The 16,618-nt window shown below is 39.1% G+C and overlaps 1 protein-coding gene across 7 annotated transcripts in view; it reads left to right on the top strand.

Annotated features, from left to right (window-relative positions):
- Window positions 1-16,618, top strand: part of PDE4D (phosphodiesterase 4D) — a 1,027,393-nt gene that overhangs the window by 761,232 nt on the left and 249,543 nt on the right. The window lies entirely within an intron of this gene.

Here is a 16,618-nt window from a genome sequence, read left to right as displayed (position 1 = left end):
ATCATAAAATTTATTCCTTTTAATTCATGATACATTTTCCCTTTGGCAGGACCGTTGTTTACTTTTAGAGAAGACACTGAGTAATCACAGCATTTTTTTAGATCTAGAGATTTTGCCGCCATGAGGCAACCAGTAATTTATTTGCCAAACGTCAACAGAGTCAACAAAGAATTTTGTTTTGTAAAAGCCTTTCAGTAGACTAATCTTATACCTCAACCAAAAAAAAAAAAATTCCTTGACATTTTTATATGTAATGTGACTGTACTGTTAATCCTGATCTAGATGCAAGTGCTAGGGACCCTGGCGGTGGGGGTTGTGCGTTATTGTTATGCTCGGAGCGCAGTGTCCAGTGAAGAAAACAATGGCAAGACTATCACTAGGGCATTTGTTTATTTCTGGATCTCATCCTGTCCATTCCATACTATCACTTCTCTGTTTACAATCTGGATGACATGAATTACCGTATTAGCTCATTATTTAGTTATAAGAAAGTGGGGTTGATAAGGCATCTCTGCAGGGAAAGCAGAGACGTCTGTCTGGTCAGTTGGGCTGAGGCTTGCAGAGGTGAACATGGTGGTGGAACGTGGAACGTCAACTCCAATCCAGACTGCTGGACTCCAGAGCCTGTGCCCTTCACGCTCTGCTGTCCTGCATCTCACACAACTTGCCTTGGGAAACTGCCTTAATACAGTGCTTTAAACAAACTGTAGCACAGTAATGGCTTGCCCCCAAGTCAAATATAAAATAAAATATTTCACTGGTTCTAACTTCATTCTGTTGTTGAGGATTCCTTCCTATTTTATTCAAATAGGAAAACAGTACTAATTTTAACCTTGTTGCCAGATAATGTGCAAAATATTTACAATCGAGACACCCTAGTCCCTATGTATTTTCTTTTATTAAAACAGTTTTTATTATAAAAAGCTATTTATGTGTCTTTTATAGACAAATCTATTGATTTTTTTCTTTTGTAACTTCTTTCTTTGCTTTAACAATATGAGGGTTTTTTTTTTTTTTCTATACTAAGAGCGGATAAGTATTTGGCTGCATTTTCTCTATTTGTGGATTAATTTTTTATCCAATTCTTTTATCTGTTTGGAATTTATTTTAACATAAGGATCTAAGTTTATTCCATTCCCAAATAGTGAACCATATATTCCAGGACCATTTGTTAAACACACCCTACTTTAGGGCACCTGGCTGATTCAGTGGAACGTGTGACTCTTAATCTCGGAGCTGTGAGTTTGAGCCCCACGTTGGGTGTCGAGATTCCTTAAATAAATAAATCTTTAAAAATAAGTAAATAAATACTCTCTACTTTATTTACTGCTTTGTATTACATATAAAATTTCATATATCATCTATCATTTGGACCCTTATTAGGTATAAAATTACATTTTTCTATTAGCGTCGTAATAGAAGCCAGTAAAAAAAAAAAAAAAAAAGAACCCTGTGCAGCCCATTGATTGAAACATACTTTATTAAAACTATTGCAATTGTCTATTTTTATATTTGCCTTTGAACACTTTTTATTGCTTGTGCCCATTTGCTAACCCCTGTAGTAACCTTGATCTTTTCTTGTCTGAGAAACTTGATTAGTTAATTATATTAGGTAAGGCAAAATGAGAGAGGTTGGAACCTGCATGAGCCCTTTTGTTCTTTTTTTTTTTTTTTTAAGATTTTATTTATTTATTTATTTGACAGAGAGGGAACACAAGCAGAGGGGAGCTGGAGAGGGAGGAGCAGGCTCCCCGCTGAGCTGGGAGCCCGACACGGGGCTCGATCCCAGGACCTTGGGATCATGACCTGAGCCGAAGGCAGCCACTTAACAACTGAGCCACCTAGGCACCATATGGATGAGCCCTTTCACTAAGATAAAGCAGAGATCGATGGGACCTGGTGGAGGTGGATGGGGGTGGTAGATGGAAGACATTTCCCTAATGGGCACATAGGGAGGTTCCATCTGGTCAGACATGATGGTAATATTATCTACTAACTGATATTTAGGGACTAAACATGACAGTGTTCTAACAAGTGGCTCAGAGCAGGTGGATCATAGAAATCTATGCCCAGGGTGTAGCAAGACAATTTATTGGAATTTGGAAAAAAAAGATTATATTTTTTCTCAACCTTTCAAAATTTATCTCTATAATGAAGTAGAATATTTTGTATTGTATTGTAATACAAGAATATAACCTAACTTATTAAAAATAAATACATGATGGAGGTGCTTGCATTTAGAAATATACTCTCTCATAAGATTTGAGATCACAGGTCTAGATCATGCGACCTCAGGAAGGCCTTATACATATCAGCTTGTGATTCAGAGATGGAACAGGAAAACAAGCCCACATCTGAAGGTCATGTGAACTGGATTCTTAGAGAGCAAAGACAGGCACAAGGAACCAAGGCAGAAGCCAGTACAGAGATGGGACATGTATTATTCAAGGTGACCATGGCAAGGGTGGTGTGAGGCCATCTCCCAAAGTGCTGCAAGAGGGTACCTAAATTTCTCCTGCTTAAAATCCAAATTATTTCTCGAGACCAAGGAGGAGGGAGAGCATCAGGTTAAGGGTCAAGTGTCAACAGTGGAGAGAAGAGCAGGTTGCAGAAATTGTGGTCCAGGGCACCTGTTTATCAAATTTCATTTTTCTTTTTTTTTTCCATCAATGTTTTTTATTTTTTTTAATTTTTTGTATGTATTTTCATATTTTTTATTTAAATTCAGTTAACATATTGTGTATTATTAGTTTCAGAGGTAGCATTCAGTGATTCATCAGTTGTATCTAACAGCCAGTGCTCATTACATCACGTGCCCTTAATGCCCATCACCCAGTTACCGCATCCTGCCACCTCCCCTCCAGCAACCCTCAGTTTATTTCCTATGGTTAAGAGTCTCTTCTGGTTTGTCTCCCTCTCTGATTTCGTCTTGTTTTATTTTTCCCTCCCTTCCCCTATGCTCCTCTGTTTTGTTTCTTAAATTCCGCAAATGAGTGAACTCATATGATAATTGTCTTTCTCTGATTGACTTATTTTGCTTTGTTCAGGCATGTTTCTAATACACAGTAGAGGGAATCCTTGATCAATGATGGCTATGGCTATATTCCATTTCTATAAAAAGAAGTCCAGGGGCGCCTGGGTGGCTCAGTCGTTAAGTGTCTGCCTTCCGCTCAGGTCATGGTCCCACGGTCCTGGGATCGAGCCCCACATCGGGCTCCCTGCTCAGTGGGAAGCCCATTTCTCCTTCGCCCACTCCCCCTGCTTGTGTTCCCTCTCTTGCTGTGTCTCTCTCTGTCAAATAAATTAATAAAATCTTTAAAAAAAAAAAAAAGTCCATCAGTAAAAATTGTACAGCAAATTTTATCAATGTAAAAAGCCATTTTATTCGATCCAGTCTAACCATCTTGACCACACCCTTCCTGAAGTGCCCATTGTTGAAGCTCTGGGAAACTGAAATTTCCTTTAGCCTTGAGAGAATGTGGTCAGTGCCTCTTATTTTTCTGTTTCACTCAGTGAACGTAGACTTCTTCTGCATTAAATGGTGCCCACAAACGTTTTTTTGAAAGTACTAGTCCACCTCCTGAAAAGCAGCGCTTTACTCCATTTTCACAAAAATCATGCCCAGTATTTGTCTGAGTTTAAGATAACCGTCACAAAGAGTATGCACTCTAAAGTGCTTATGTAGACATTGGTTGAGAGACTTTAATTTAAAAAAAAAATTATTTACTTATTTTAGAGAGGAGAGAGAGAGAGCATGATCAGGGGGAGGGGCAGAGGGAATGTGAGAGAGAGAATCCACAAGCAGAGACGTGGGGCTCAATATGAGGCCTCATCCCAGGACCCTGAGATCATGACCAGAGGTGAACCAAGAAACCAAGGGTCAGCAGCTTAACCAACTGAGCCAACCAGGCACCCCAGAGGGACTTCATTTTTTTTCTCATTTTGACCGTGTATCAATTAAGTGTAGACTTTGAGTTATACAATAAGATGTTGTAGGAAATAAGCATGAATTCATCTTTAACATACTTAGTCACATTTTCTACTTTAGAGTTTCACGTCTGAAGTATTTGATCTTTATTACAGATTGTTCGTCGGAAGTAGATTAAAACTTCAGGCTTCATTCTAAAGTCTTCTTTTTTTTTTTTTTTAAGATTTTATTTATTTATTTGACAGAGAGAGAGATAGCGAGAGCAGGAACACAAGCAGGGGGAGTGGGAGAGGGAGAAGCAGGCTTCCTGCCGAGCCGGGAGCCCGATGCGGGACTTGATCCCAGGACCCTGAGATCATGACCTGAGCTGAAGGCAGACGCTTAATGACTGAGCCACCCAGGCGCCCCATTCTAAAGTCTTCTAATTTCTCTGTTGAAGTAGCCAGTGATCCAAACTAGAGTCACTACAATGTACATGTATAGTATATACATATGTATGCAATAGATCATGAGAACCACTCTTTAAGATGACTCTGTGACAAAGTATAAAACCCATAATTTTCACAATTTGGGATTTTCTTTTGCTTTGCATAACCTCAAAGATTTTAATTAAAATCGTCAATAAATGAACAACATTAGTTCTTTTTTGGCTGTTGTTGGATAACTGCCTGCCCACTTTATTTTAGATTTTAGTTAAATAAACATTTTGCTATAAGAAGGTAAGGTATTTATACTTTCATTTCTTTATTCATTAAAACTATTGAACAAGTGCTATGTGCTAATACCCAAGTGCTATGTGCTAGAACCCTCAAAATGTATGTAAGTAACAAAGAGTAGACTCATATGGTATGTTTTCTGTATAAAAGTAAGAGAGATGATTTGTTTATTTACACTTTTTATCTGAGTGAAGTGTTTAAACTGTGCTTTAAAGGGGTTTTTTTTTTTACTGTGTGCCTTTGAATGTAAGCATTCACTAATTTAATGAGCATTGCATGACACATGTCATTAATTTGCTTAGTTAGCATGGCAGTAGAATGGACCGTCCTATAAATCAACTGCTTTTACAGTCACTAATTAACTGACTTAGTTTCATGACAGAGGCATTTATTTCAATTAGATTGTGGTTCCTGTTATGATCAAATAAAGTCAAGTACATGAAATAGTTTAAAAAGCCATCTTATAATAGTGCGTGGTTGTAGGTGGTTTTTACCAACAAAATGTGTCATACAGTAATGATAGCTTATAGCTGAAATGATTTTTGTAAAATCAAATTGGATTCTCATAACATAAGCATACATGCATGCACGTTTATACACACACTGTGATAGAGTATTTGTCTATGTATTTGATATAAATATCTAATTTTCAGTTTTGAAAAAGAAAGAAAATAGTTTCACTTTATCTAGATAAAGATCAGCATCTGCAACTATAAAAATGACCTTGAATCCAGATTGTTGACTAATTTCATTGTGTGTTTACTTTTTATTAGTATGTTGACATGTATGTCGGCGTGGCCTTCCTTTCAAGGAGGTAGTATACCTCCAGAATGGTTACTCTTCTCTCAGTAAGAGCGTCCATATACAAATTATAGAACTAGTCGTCATGGTAGAAAATAATACATAAGGTTAACATAGTCCCCATCTGGCGATATGTTCTTATATCAGATTTATTAAGATCGGGGTTAGTTTTGACCAGAACTGTGACGTTAACCACTGTTGTTTAATAATGGAGGAAGGCCTAATGGGTAATTGTGTATTTCTTTTTGGACATTTATGTGTTTTTATTAGGATAATGAGCACAGATTTATCAACATCATTCTGTATATATTTTTTTTCATTTTAAAATAATATCTGTAATGCCAAACTCATTTTTATTTCATAACCTAACCACACACAGAGCCCATGGTGAAGCAAAACAGAGGTTGAAACATGTTTATTGCCATTGGCTTTAAAGAAACCTCAGAGAGGTTTAAAAAGAAATATTTGAAAAGAAATAAGCTGGGTACCTTTCTAAATAGATGCCATTGTGTTGTTTAAACAAAGCTGACTTTGTAGAAGAGAAATGGATTGTTTTTTTTCTTTGACCAGTGAGCATTGTCACCTGAATAGAACTCACCAGGGACAATAAAGGATTTTCAAAGGTTTAGTTGTTGTTTAAGCAGATACTAGGAGGGGAATGGGATGAAGTTGACTTTTATTCAGTATTTACAATGTGCCTGGCTTTGTGCTCTGTACTTTATTCTCATTGGCTCACCCAACCTCCCAGAACCCTGTGTCGCATAAGACTATCTGCATTTATAGATGACAAAACCAAGATGTAGAGAGGCCACAAAATCTTCTCCAAAGGCACAAAGCTCCTGGCAGAGCCAGGATTTGAGGCCAGGTCTCAAGATTGCAATCCACACACACACACGTACATACACACATATATGCATACATACACTCATGCACGCACACATACATACTCAAAGTCCATTGAGAATAAAGTTTTGATGAGGCTAGGTTTGACAGCCACAGGATAAGTAGAAGTTTGGGTTTGTTAAAATTTTTCAAAAACTCAGAGGGTTTATCGTCAATTTTATTTTTCTCTTAAACATTTTCTCCCATTGCTGGCATGTACGGTTATAAAAATAAATTAGAAGTAAACAGATAACCGTTTTCTGGCTGCCTTCATGTCTGTGAGCCTGACACGGATCCCAGAAGGAAAAATATGCTGCAAGGAGGCTTATGTGATGTTGCTTATTTAGGGATCCTTTGACCACTTATTTACAATATCCAGTTACAGCCCCATTACTTTCCTTTTTGGGCAAAAGCACACAGTCACTCGGCCATTATTTTGGCGGAATCTGACATTGCCTGCCACTTGCAATATGTCTTCGTGTGCCCAAGCTCATAATTGCAGCGTGTGAGTTTGGAGCTGCCCTGACAGCACAATTAGCACCAAATTTCCTGTCGCCGGGCACCTTGGTGAGGCGTGCCTCGGAGACCTCTTTGCTAGTGAGGAGCGCAAGGCAGACAGGTTCCATTCTGCATCATAAATGTATTTCCAAAAGTAGTTGCTCACTGAATTGTGTCATAATAACATATTTTTATAAGTACAAAATAAACTCATGTTCACTGTGGAAAAAGTGGGAACTACAGAAAATACATGTTATAAAATATGAATAACCTGTAAATGCAGCATCAGGGATAGCCATTATTAAAACATGTTGGTTTATTTCCTGCATCACTTCTTAAGGCGCGTACTCATACACAACCATATTCAAACACACACACACACACACGTAGATATAAATAAAGAATGAACAAAATTGGGTCCTGGAAGTTGAACATTTGAAACATAATTATTGCCATATATATTTTGTTGTGTGTCAGCTGACTGTAATTTTTTTTAATGTATATTTTATTTGGCATTTTTTACTTAACCTTTTTAATAAGCATTTTCCCATATCATTCAGTATTCTAAGAAAACCTGATACTCTGATGGTGGTATAGATTTCTTTTTACATATAATAAAATGATTAATTGAGCCTTTCTTTTATGTGTTATACATTGATGTTTTCCCCTTTTTTCTCTGTTATGAGTAATGGTTCATTGAACATATTTGTAATAGAAATCTTAATCTGGGGACGCCTGGGTGGCTCAGTCGGTTAAGCGTCTGCCTTCAGCTCAGGTCATGCTCCCATGATCCTGGGATCGAGCCCTGCATCTGGCTCCTTGTTCAGCAGGGAGCCTGTTCCTCCCTCTGCTTGCCACTCCCCCTGCTTGTGCTCTCTCTCTCTCTAATAAATAAATAAAATAAAAACATAAAAACAAACAAAAAAAGAAATCTTAATCTGTATCTGCGACTAATTACTTAGGCAAAATTCTTGGAAATGCCATTACTGGGTCAAAGAGTTTATATGTTTATAAATTTCCCAATACATACTATATTGCCAGATACTTATTGAAACAGATTTGACTCTTACTTAAAGATAATTGTTCTTTAAAGAAATATAGCAGGGCGCCTGGGTGGCTCAGTCGTTAAGCGTCTGCCTTCGGCTCAGGTCATGATCCCAGGGTCCTGGGATCGAGTCCCACATCGGGCTCCCTGCTCAGCGGGAAGCCTGCTTCTCCCTCTCCCACTCCCCCTGCTTGTGTTCCTGTTCTCGCTGTCTCTCTCTGTCATATAAATAAATAAAATCTTAAAAAAAAAAAAAAGATTAAAGAAATATAGCAAATTCTTTTTTTTAAAAAAAGCAAAAATTTGTCATTGGAATTTAATAAAATCTTAATTTTTTTTAACATGTCATCCAGTCAGACACTCTTGTTTTATAGATGGAAAATTAAGGCCCAAAGTCCATAAAAAAAGAGTAGCACAAAAATCTATCTTCGAAACCTGGCCAAAAGCAGTTACATTTATATTATCAATTCAGTAGAGAAACAGTTTGGGACATGTTTTGGTGGAGAATATTTCAATATTTTATTTTAAATGTGGTGATATATTTTGACTCTTATAAGGAGGGCCTCTAGAGTAAAAATAAGAATCATTGTTATTCAGTCTGGTTCATGTAGCAGTAGCATGCAATGAAATTCATGCTGCCCAGACAGTGGTTCTCAAACTATGGTGTACTGAAAAAATGCTCTATGTTCATATTTTAAATATAGAGTCCTGGGCTTCATCCTTAAGATCGATTCAGTAGCTCTGTGTAAGACTGATAACCATTCATTTTAATGAGCACCCCAGTTAATTTTGAGGCAGATGGTCCATGGCCACACTCTTAGAAATACTGGGTATGATGAAGAATGCTGACCTTGGTGCTTTGACACCAGCTTTCCATCTATCTGTAATTTACTGAACTACTCTCTGCCTCAATTTCCTTATCTACAAAGAGAGTCAGGAAACTTTAGTTTTCTCTGCCTAGGATTGTTGTGAGGATTAAGAAAACTAAAAAAAAAAAAAAAAAAAAATTAGCCCTGCAGAAGGATTTAACATAATCTTAAACACATAGTAGATATTCAGTAAGTGCTAATTTTTCTTTAAGTGGATAGTGAAGTCCCTACATAGCAAAATCACTCCATAAATAGTTATTAAGTTCCTATACATGGTGTCAGAACTGTGTTATGTGCTGGGGATACAGAAATGAATATATTAGAGTAATTTAATTCATCTGTTTTCTGTGATAAGTTTTCTGAACAAAAAAAGTCTGATATAGAACCTTCAGGCACTTTTCAATTTGTGGCTACTTCCTAGTGAAGATTAATGTATCTGAAATTGCTGGCTGCTAGATATGCCAAACAATTTAAGTTGGACTAATTTGGCTAAAGACTCTACTTTGACTAAAATAGGATACCTTAGAGCAGAAGTCAAATGTCTTAAGAGAAAATATCAATATAGCAGCAAAATTTTATATAATCCCCAAGGAAAAGCCCTCTCAAAGGCCTACTTACTTCAAGTCATATTTAGTTAAACTACATAACTTAGACATTCCCCTGAGTGTCAGTGGAATTTCTCCCAGAGCTGTGACTTTGTCAAGCCAAGTAACCCTCCCTCCTGAAACATGGAAAGAGACAGCATTTCTTGAGAGGTTGTGGTATGTCAGTCATTAAACTGGTGACTTAAATATTCTCTCATTAAACCCTTCTAAAGGCCTTTCTTACACCAAGGACCTTGTAAACAGTATGTTAGGAACAGAACAATAGCCTTATGGGGTTCAGGCAGCCAAAAGGCTGTTTTGCTCAAGTGCAGAAAGAAGCCACTGCTGCCAAGTTTTTGTGTCTGGTACAGGCTGGTGCTCTTTAGGAAGAACAGGGGACATGGCTTGACCCATTGTCTTGCTTGCTCAGGGCCAGGCAGGATAGCCCTTGTTTCATGCCCTTTTATTGACAGTCGTTTTACTTCGGTAGGATCTTGTTGCTTTTATGGTAGTTAGATTGTCCTTAATTGGTTTGAACTTTGTCCACTTTCATAGCAGAAATTCTTACCATGGAGTTCATAAATAGGCATTAAGGAGCTGTAACTCCCTTAAAAGAATAACAATAAAAATGTACAAAGCACTTAGTGTCCCACAGTGTGCTAAGCAGTTTGCATGCTTTATCTCATCTAAACCTCATAATGGCCCTGTCAGATAGGTACTGTATTTATTTCCATCTTGAAGATGAGGAAAATGAAATGTAAGGAGGTTAAATAACTTGCAGAAGCCCTATACCTACATAGCTCCAGAGTGAGGGTGTTTACCAAGGCTATCTGACTCTACAATCCTTAGGCGTAATCACTAGGCCATACTGAACTTTCTAGAATTATGTCCAAAGGTACGTGTGTGTGTGCTTATGATTTTTTTCTGAAACCTATATTTATGAAGATTTTCAAGTCATTTGATTCTTAAAGGGATCTCTGATCTCCAAAATTTGAAACTCTCTGCCCAGGGTGGCTGTATGTATGGACTTTTATTAGAACGGCCTGAGCAGAAACGGTCTGTTCCGTAGTCTACACTTGTGCTGTCTACACTTGGGCTGTCCATTTAACCACTTGCATAGTGGGAGATCTGCAGGTCTGGAGCTGAGAAACATGTGCTTCATAGACATGTGTGGCTCACTCCCACTACCATTTCACCACACCTCTCCTGGGGCCCCAACACCAGGTTGGTACTAGCTTTCAAAAATGAAGCTTAGGCCCCACATTAAATATCCAGAGAACTAGGAGAGATGCAGGAAAATAAGAGGTGAGCTCAGGGACAAAGAAATCATAAATTTGGAGCATTCCATTTAGCTTGATCTTATCTTGCTAAAACTGGCCTGTTACCCTAGGCATAGATTGGAATATGCTAGTCAATAATAAAGAGTTTTCAACTAGTTGATAGTAGTGAGATTCCTCTTTTTTAAATAAAAAAAGAAAAAAAAAGGATCAAAGTCACATCCTCCCTCTGCTCTAACAAAGGCACAGCCACTGTAAAGAAGTCTTAGAGTCAAAGTAATCACAGAATTTTTTTTTATGATAGAAACTATAAATATACTAACACGTCCATTAAAAATAGAGGTGGAGTGTCTGAACTGAAGAGGTTGTGTGTTAGACATTAGTTTCAGTGGCTGGAAGGCTTGCAAATGACCATTTCTTTAGTGTTTTGCTGGTCTCAAGGTGCATGCAGTGAGCCAAATTAAGACCATCTTGGGGCGCCTGGGTGGCTCAGTCGGTTGAGCGTCTGCCTTTGGCTCAGGTCATGATCCCGGGGTCTGGGATCGAGTCCCGCATCGGGCTCCCTGCTCAATGGGGAGCCTGCCTCTCCCTTTGCCTGCCACTCCCCCTGCTTGCGAGCTCTCTTTCACAAATAAATTTTTTTTTTTAAATCTTAAAAAAAAAAAAAGACCATCTTATTGAACTATCAAAGAAATAGATGGGACATTCCAGTATATTTAAAGGAGAAAGAATAAAAAGAAAATTAACAATTAATTAACTGATGTACCACTTTGAAAACACTACCTTGGCGCTTTTACATTCATTAGCCTGTTTTGGTTTTCTACATGTGAGTGTTTTATACTCCATTTCAACTAGTGTGGAATCTCAGGCTCAGAGTGCCTAAGGAGCTATTGCTTAAGGTCCCAGGGCCGGTAAGGAACAGAGCTCATTCAAAATCCAGATCTGATTCCAAAGCCCACGTGGTTTCTGCTAAGATGTGATACTTTAGGGGAGCTAAATAGCATCTGGGGACCTAGTTTTGATTAACTGTATCAAATTTTTTAGTAAGGGATCTGGAGAAGGGACCCTAGGGAAGCACTAAAGTATAATGGATAAAAACATGAACTTCAGGCAGGTTACTTAATGAGCACGGTTTCTTTATCCAATGTAGTAATAAGAATCAAATGAGACGAGGGATATGAAATGCCAAGAATAGTAAGTTCTCTCTTGTACTTACCTACTATTATTATTGTGTTATCCTTAAACAAAGGCCCAGAGCATAGTGAGCGGTAGGGTTCCCATGGGCAGTGAATTGCCCACATGGGGACTGTCTGGGAGGGCTAGCTGCTAGGCTCTCAGCTCTAATTCTGCCCGGGAATGCAGCAGCGGAGGGCAGGGTTAGGGAGAGCTTGACAGATAGGTCCCCCGTGTGGAGACCCTTCAGCAAGGTAATCGCTGTTACCAGAGCTAAGAAAGATGTTAAAGACCACATTTTCTCTCAGGGACACCAGCCGAAGTTTGAAGTCTCCAGAAGAAAGCGTGAGTGTATCCACACGCACCAGAGCTCTGGAACTTATACCCAATGGGGTAGATTTGAATGCTGGCTTCCCAAAATTGTTGGCCTCTTCTACCAAACAGGACTCCAGCAAGGAGATAGGAAAAACCCTTCTTCCGTGGTTCCGTTTCCATGTTTGCCATTACTTCAGCGGTATTTGTTTTGGTAACAGGAATGCCTGGCTTCCAGAAGCAACTTAATCGCCACCATTCCAAAGATAACTTTTCTGAGGTAATCTCAACATCAGTAGAGGACACGGGACATGATCTCTATGCAGTAAATAGGTCTGGCTTCTAGTTCCCCTCAAGGACGCCGATCTCACATTGCTTACGGTCTTACGGTCAAAAAGTACCTTGGCTCTCACCTCACGCTCTATGCAAGACTGGAAAATGAGAGCCGCCGTTGCGTTCTGCTCCGTAGCATTTTGGCAGCTCAGGTAGCACATATTTTATTACAGTTTTTATTTTGAAACGTGTGAGATTTCTCAGGTGAAGTAGAGCCTTTGCTGTAGTGTTCAAAAGGGGTCAGTCTGATTGGGGGGAACCATTTCTAAGGCACAGCACCCCCTCCTCCTCCTCGTTTTTTTCTCTTCGGTCGTGGAGCTGGGGCTAGGAAGAGGCGGACCTCGTTATTCCGGATGAGGGCATCAAAGGCGGTAACAACAGAAGGCAGTTGCCCTGTTTTTCCTACTTCATTCATCAGTCCACAAGAACTGGCATTTCACTGTGTTGAAGTACAGAACACACACTCCCATTTCTTTTTTCTGTAGATTCGTGAGCTCGAACCTCTTGCCCGAATACTCCGTTAATTACATTATTTAGTAATCCAACTGGACATGACAAGGTTTTAGTGTTACTTCTGTTCCTAGTTTACAGAAGTTGCCGGTCTATTTGGCTGAGAAACACGAAGGACAAATCTCTCCTTATGCTAAGCAGGCCTTTTATTAGCTAAGTGCCTTTCTGTGACACAGGAAATAGCCAGCGTTTACAGAGTCCTGGTCACATGCCAGGACCGTAAATCTGTTTTCTAAATACTATTTTCCCTATTTCGTGGAAGAGCAAACTGAGGCACGGAGAGGTCAATAACTTACCCAAGCTCACAGAGCTAGTAGGGGAGAGAGAGTCAAGTTTGGAACCCGGACAGCCTAGCCCATGTGTTCTTAACCCTTGTAGTGTTCTCTGAAGAGGAGAGGTTAAATTCTCAGAAGCTGGTTACCCTCCACAGGAAGGCATATGCATAGAGCTCAAAAACAATTGATAGTCGAATGACTGTCTCTCCTACGAAGTAAACAATCCGGCACATAATGAGTACTTACTCTGTGCACGCCCTGGAGAAAACGCATTTCAGATTTTATATTACTGAGTTCATACACCCACATGCGTGTGTGCACGCACACACACGCACACACTCAGCTTTATGAGGGCAGTTCTATTTCTTCATGCTGTAGATGAGGAAACAGAAGCTCAGGCAGATTAAGTTGTTTAACAATTTTCCGATTAGCAAGTGGCAGATTCAAGATGCAAAGAATTTCTCTGTCGCCCAAGTCTGTTATTTTCCCACTAGCCCATGATGCCTCCTCTCCCCTTTCATTCACTTGATCACTTAATATGCATTTATGGAGCAGCTGCTGTCTGCTGATGTCTTGTTAGGCCGTGTAGGGCAAGCACAAGATTCACAGCATCAAGGTTCAGATCTGAGCTCCATCATTAACGAGCAAGTCATTTGATTTCTCTGAGTTGCAGTTTCATCATCCATAAAATAGGGGGTGACAATAAAATGTTTTTCATAGATATCTTATTGTGAGCAAATAAAATAATAGGTGCAAAAGCATTTGGTAAATAGTAAAGCATTACATAAATGCTCTTTCTATTATGATGATTAAAGCAAATGGTATGTAGCCTCCCAACCTCAAATAGCTGGCCTGGGGCAGTTGATAAGGGAAGAAAGGTTTCTGAAGCCAGTTGCAATACCCTGAGATAATACTTTATTGAGGACCTTAATAAGATGTTTGGAATTGCAGGAGCAGGAACTGGACACATGTTAAACGTCAGGTTAGTACATCTGGAGCTTTGAATAATAAGCAAGATTTCATGGGTAGAAATGGTGGGAATCGAATGAAACTTCATCATGTGCAAAATATACTCCAGATCTGAGAACAGCTTGAGCAAAAGTATCTTTGGAGTGCTGTGAATTGTGTAAGACTGATGAATCACAGACCTGTACCTCTGAAACAAATAATACATTATATGTAAAAAAAAAAAGAAGAAGATACTAGGAAGGGAAAAATGAAGGGGGGGGAATCGGAGGGGGAGGTGAAAAATGAGAGACTATGGACTCTGAGAAACAAACTGAGGGTTCTAGAGGGGAGGGGGGTGGGGGGATGGGTTAGCCTGGTGATGGGTATTAAAGAGGGCACGTACTGAATGGAGCACTGGGTGTTATACGCAAACAATGAATCATGGAACACTACATCAAAAACTAATGATGTAATGTATGGTGATTAACATAATAAATTAAAAAAAAAAAAAAGTATCTTTGAAGAGACCAGAGCTTAGATTTGAAGGAGGTTGGGTCCAGATTTTAAAGTAACTTAAATATTGCGATAAAGAATTTTATCTTAAAAAAAAAAGGATTTTAATCTTCTTTTGTAGTTTGAGTAACTACAAGAGTAGTTATTCAAGGAAGCAACATAATCACATTTTCTCACCACTTCAACTTACCTTCCCTCTCCTTTCCCTCCCCCTCTCCCTCCCTCCTTCCCTTCCTCTTTCCCCTTCCTTTCTTTCTTACTTCCATTCAACTACAGTAGTCCCCCCTTTCCATGGGGGAAAACATTCCAAGCCTCCCAGTGGATGCCTGAAACTGCAGATGATACCAAACCCTATTTTTTCCCTATACATACAAACCTATGACAAAGTTTAATTTATAAATTAGGCACAGTAAGAGACTAACAACAATAATTAATAAAATAGAACAATTGTAACAGTATACTGTAATAAGTTATGTGAATATGGGCTCTCTCTCTCTCTCAAAATATCTCATTGCACTATACTCACCCCTATTCTTTCGTGATGATGTAAAATGATAAAATGCCTATGTGACAGGATGAAGTGAGGTGAATGACATTGTGACATGGCATTAGGCTATGGTTGACCTTCTGATAATATGTCAAAAAGGGGATCATCTGCGTCCAGACTGTGACCGACCCTGGGTAACTGAAACTACAGATAGAGAAACCATGGATAAGCGGGGCCAATGGACATACAAAATCCTGACAGCAGTGTAGAGAAGGGTGTAGAGCAATAGGACATGTAAGCAGGGACACCTCCTAGGAAGCTGGCGTGATATTTTGGGTGAGAACAGCTTTGGATCTGAATGCCTTGCCTCCCAAGTGAGCAGGGTACAGGAACAGTAGTTCAGTGCTGTGCAGTTGAAAACAGAAATGCTAAAGCTGGAAGGGGCCTTGCAGACAAATCTCATATTCCTAACTTGACAACACATTGAATTGCTTGGACAGCTTTCTAAAAATACAGAGTCCTGGGCCCAACCCCAGATCTACTGCTCAGGAATAGTCAAAAGGCCTAAGAATCTGTATTTTTAAAAAGATTTTATTTATTATTTATTTATTTATTTGGCGTGTGTGCACACATGTGCATGCAAGCGGAGGGAGGGGTAGAGGGAGAGGGAGAGAGAGAACCTCAAGCAAGCTCTCCACTGAGCGCAGACTTGTTGCTGCGGGGTTCAATCTCAGGACCCTGAGATCAGGACCTGAGCGGAAATCAAGAGTGAGATGCTCAACTGACTGAGGCACCCAGGTGCCCCAGAATCAGTGTTTTTAAAAGTCTTTCTTGAGTAGTATGCAGATCAGTAATCGGAGAATGACTAGTAGTCATTCTCTTTACGTTATTTAAAAATTACTGAATCCCACAAAAGTCAAGAGCTGTCAAAAGTCAAGTTGCGCCAAAGTCACAACTAGTTGGTAGAGGAGTTAGAACTCAAACTCGGGGCTCTCAATTCCCAGCTCAGTGTTATGGCCCAGGGTCAGTTCTTGTCTTTCTGTTATAAAGAAATAGATTCCTTTTTTTTTTCTCAAAACTTCCTTAGATTAAGAAATAGGAACGTCTTTGTTTTGCAAAGCTGGTCTGTGATGTATTTAAATAAGTTTAATCACATTGTTGTTTGCAATATCCTCCCCCAAGTATTATTAAACATTTACCACACGGGTAAGTCATCACAATGTGGTTAAGATGATTAACAAGGTAACCAAAGTGGAGGACCCTTACTATAATCCCTCTTAAGATTTTGTCATACTATTATTTAGAGACCTGTAAACACATCCATTCATTTCAGCAAAATGTCACAGTCTACGCAAAGGTTTTGAACATTGTGCTCAAGGCAGCTAGATACTATCTCACAATGAGTTCTAATAGGGGACATTAGAATAAGTATTTGTCTTTGTTTCAAGCTTTATGGAATTAAAACTA

This window comes from Mirounga leonina, unplaced genomic scaffold (assembly GCF_011800145.1).
Source record: "Mirounga leonina isolate KUSES-001 unplaced genomic scaffold, KU_Mleo_1.0 Mir_168, whole genome shotgun sequence".
Classification (NCBI taxonomy): domain Eukaryota; kingdom Metazoa; phylum Chordata; class Mammalia; order Carnivora; family Phocidae; genus Mirounga; species Mirounga leonina.
Note: the sequence above shows the minus strand (reverse complement) of the source record. Positions and strands in the feature narration are given on the sequence as shown.